At 58.3% G+C, this 3660-nt stretch overlaps 1 pseudogene; it reads left to right on the top strand.

The window, feature by feature from the left end:
• The first annotated feature begins 2377 nt into the window (after window positions 1-2377).
• LOC120859801 lies at window positions 2378-3168 on the top strand (annotated as a pseudogene).
• The last annotated feature ends 492 nt before the right edge of the window (window positions 3169-3660 follow it).

Below are 3660 nucleotides of genomic sequence, written 5' to 3'. Positions count from 1 at the left end.
GGACCTGCCAGGACTCAAGATGAGGACGTTGAGGGAGGACACAGGTAACCCCACAGGTCCTGGCACCTGCTGTCAGCCCTGGGAGACCCTGGTGGCGGCATGAGCACAGGGTCGCAGAGACACTGGAGACTTGATATAAGGGGAGGGGCCTCAGAGGGTGAGGGGGAGGATCTTAGGTTCTGAAAGAGTCTGGGTGAGGACCCTGAGGGAGGACTGTGGGGACCCTGGGCCTGGGATAGGTTGAGCCCAACATGCGTGGTCTCACTTCCTGATATCCAGGTCTCAGCCTGGGGACTTCGCGTATGGGGCCAGGACTCAGGTGCGCCAATTCCCAGGTCCTGTGGTGTGTCAAATTGAGGACACTGAGGGAGGACTAGGGTACCGTGGGCCACAATCAGAGGAGACCTCAGAGTAGCCCGTCTCTGTTATCAGTCCGCGGTGTCTGTGGGATAGAATGAGCGAAACAGGCATGGTCTGACTTCCTGACATCCGGGTCTTGGAGAGCCTGGGGCCCCTGGTGTGAGGGGCCGGAGCTGCAGTTGGGGAGAGGCGAGAATCCAGTCCTGACTGGAGGCAAGGTGAGGTGCCTAAAGGAGGACTGAGGGGCCCCTGCGTGAGGCCTGACGGAACCCCAGAGATCCCCGCCCCGGTGGTTGGCCCTGGGACCCCTTGTGGTGAGAAGAGCACACGAAGCCTGTCTGACTTCCTGACATATGGGTCTGAGAGAGACAGGGGTCTTGGTGTGAGGAGACGGGTCTCAGGTACGGAGAGGACAGAGTCCAGGTCCTACCGGGAGTCAAGGTGAGGGAGGAGGGGAGCCCGACCCCAGAACAGAGGGGACCCTGGTAGTCCCCGGGCGGGATGACCATGTGCAGGATTTCCTGACATCCAGGTCTCAGAGAGCCTGGGGACCTGGTGTGAGGGGCCGGGGCCGCAGTTGGGGAGAGGCGAGAATCCAGTCCTGACTGGAGGCAAAGTGAGGTGCCTGAAGGAGGACTGAGGGGCCCCTGCGTGAGGACCGATGGAACCCCAGAGATCCCCGCCCCGGTAGTTGATCCTGGGAGCCCTTGTGGTGAGAAGAGCACACTAAGCCTGTCTGACTTCCTGACATGCGGGTCTCAGAGAGACTGGGGACTTGGTGTGGGGAGCTGGGTCTCAGGTAGGGAGAGGACAGTCCGGGTCCTACTGGGAGTCAAGGTGAGGGCACTGAGGGAGGAGGGGAGCCCGACCCGAGAACAGAGGGGACCCTGGTAGTCCCTGGGCGGGATGTGCAGGGTTTCCTGACATCCGGGTCTCAGAGAGCCTGGGGACATGCTCAATGTGGCAGCGTTTCAACATGGCGGAGGGGACAATCGCGGGTCCTGCCTGGAGTCTAGGCTCCAGGCAGGGAAGGACTGAGGCTGTTAAACCCCAAGGCAGGGAGGGATGCTTGCTCTTGCGCGGGGCAGTGGCGGGGTGGTGGTGGCTGTCTTGGAGGCCCCAGAGTGGGGTGAGCAGCTTATTCACCTCTTTCTTAAGGGCCTTAAGGTGAGGTGTTCTGGTAGAGGGCGGAAGCTTCGGCTCTGCAGAAGCTGGACTCCCCGGATACCGAGGGAGGACTAAGCAGAAGCCCGCCCGTCTGTTCAGTGCTGGGAGGCCAGGTAGGAAGTGAGGAGAGGTGACCCAGCATCTCCCCAGCCTAGGACCCAAGGGAGGCCCTAGGCATGTGTGGCCACATATGGGACCCCTCAGCACTTTCTATCCAGACTTGGCACTTGTTCTGAGTTTCCCTGCAGGCCCCCAAAGGGGGAAGGTCCAGGCCATTCCAGTGGAAACGTGAGCACTACATGTGAGCCCCAGTGGGACTAGCCACCCCAGATCTGGGGGGACCTCACAGAGTCAACCCCTCCTACCAGCACAGAAGGCCTAGGTCTGAGCCACAGTCTACCTCCGAGGTGCCCCCTCCATTTGTCCCACAGGGGCTCCAGGATCCAGGAGGCGACGGCGGAGGTCTGAGTTCTGTGTTTGAGGTCACGGGAGTGCCAGGAGTCAAGGTGAGGCGGGTGTCCTGAGTGTGCACAGGGGCTCCCCATCCCAGAACAGAGGACCTCAAATGTCATTAATTCCCCCACCTTGTCGGCCCCAGAACCTCGGGCTGTACTGGCTGCACCCTGAGCCAGAATTTCTCTTCCTCACTTGACAGGGGACTGACCACCAAGGAGGAGCGTCCCTGTGACGCCCAAGAGCAGCCCTCAAGGAAGACCAGTAAGCGGCCTCAGTCAGAGCCACCCGCGGCGCATTTCAGAACGGAGACCATTTACACTCTCTCTCTTTCCCAGGTCAGCGGTCTCCATTTTCCCCCTGCCACACCCCCTCTGGGAATAAGACCCCGGTCATCATGCCTGTGGTCCCGATGAATGAGCTCTGCACTTCTGAGGAAGACCTTCAGGGCCAAATCCAGGCCCAGGGCCCAGTGGAGGCGCAGCTCCTGGGGGCTGAGGCGGAGGATGCCTCAGCCCCTCAGGCCTCCTTGCCTCCAGACTCATCTTCCTCTGCCGCCGTGGATGCGGAGATCTTGTTCAAGCAGGCCGTGAAAGTGATGACGGCTGAACTACTGGAGTTCCTACTCCTCAAGTATTTCACCAAGGAGCCTATTTTCCAGGCTGAAATGCTGAATACGGTCCTCAGGGATAACCAGGCCCACTTCCCAGTGGTCTTCCATAAAGCCACACAGTGCCTGCAGCTGGCCTTTGCCCTGGATATGAAAGAGGTGGACCACAGAGAGCACATCTATGTCATGGTCCCCACCCTGGGCCTCACCCTCAATGCAGAGATGCAGAGGGATGGGCAGAGCATACCAAAGGCTGGCCTCCTGGTGACGGCCCTGAGCCTGATTCTCCTAGCAGGGGGCCGGGTCTGTGAGGAGGAGGTCTGGGGAGCACTCAGCAGCATGGGGGTATTTGCTGGGATAGAGCACTGCATCTACGGGGAGCCCAAGGAGCTGCTGACCCAAGTGTGGGTGCAGGCAGGGTACCTGCAGTACCGTCGGTGCCTTACAGCCACCCTGCTCGCTACGAGTTCCTGTGGGGACCCCGGGCCTATGCAGAGACCAGCAAGCAGCAAGTCAAGGACTATCTGCGCAGGGTCAATGGGAGGCGTCCCAGGTTCTTCCCACCCCGGCGTCCATAGGTGTGGGGGAGGAGGAAGAGGGGCCCTGAGCCAGAGCAGCAGCCAGACTCCTTTCAGGCCCGCATCCAGCAGCTTGTCCTGGGGGTAGGAAGGGAGGCTGATCCTTCCCTCTGTGTTTGAAGAGGGAGCATTCAGCCTTCTCAGTCGTGACAGCCTGGGCCAGTTGATGGAACAGGTGGGCCAGTTGACAGAACAGGTGTGTAGTATCTTTGGCTTCCTCTTCTCTACAATGACATGAAGATTCATTTCTGTTTCCTTTAGAATTTTTTCAAATATTATTCCTTTTAATGGGAGGCTTAATAAGCCTCAGTGTCTAACTATGTCAGTAACGTTGATCACAGTGTGTTTGTGCTTACCAGTTCAAGAACAAGAGTTTTGCTGTTTTGTAAAAGTGATTACGAACACTTTCATTTTATTTTGTCACCCTGAACAAGATTACAGGGACTTGGAATATAACTATTTTGGAAATATAATATTACTTAGTAAGAATTA

This window comes from Oryx dammah, unplaced genomic scaffold (assembly GCF_014754425.2).
Source record: "Oryx dammah isolate SB20612 unplaced genomic scaffold, SCBI_Odam_1.1 HiC_scaffold_3252, whole genome shotgun sequence".
In the NCBI taxonomy this organism is placed as follows: Eukaryota; Metazoa; Chordata; class Mammalia; order Artiodactyla; family Bovidae; genus Oryx; species Oryx dammah.
The sequence above is the reverse complement of the archived record's forward strand: the minus strand, read 5'-3'. Positions and strand labels throughout refer to the sequence as shown.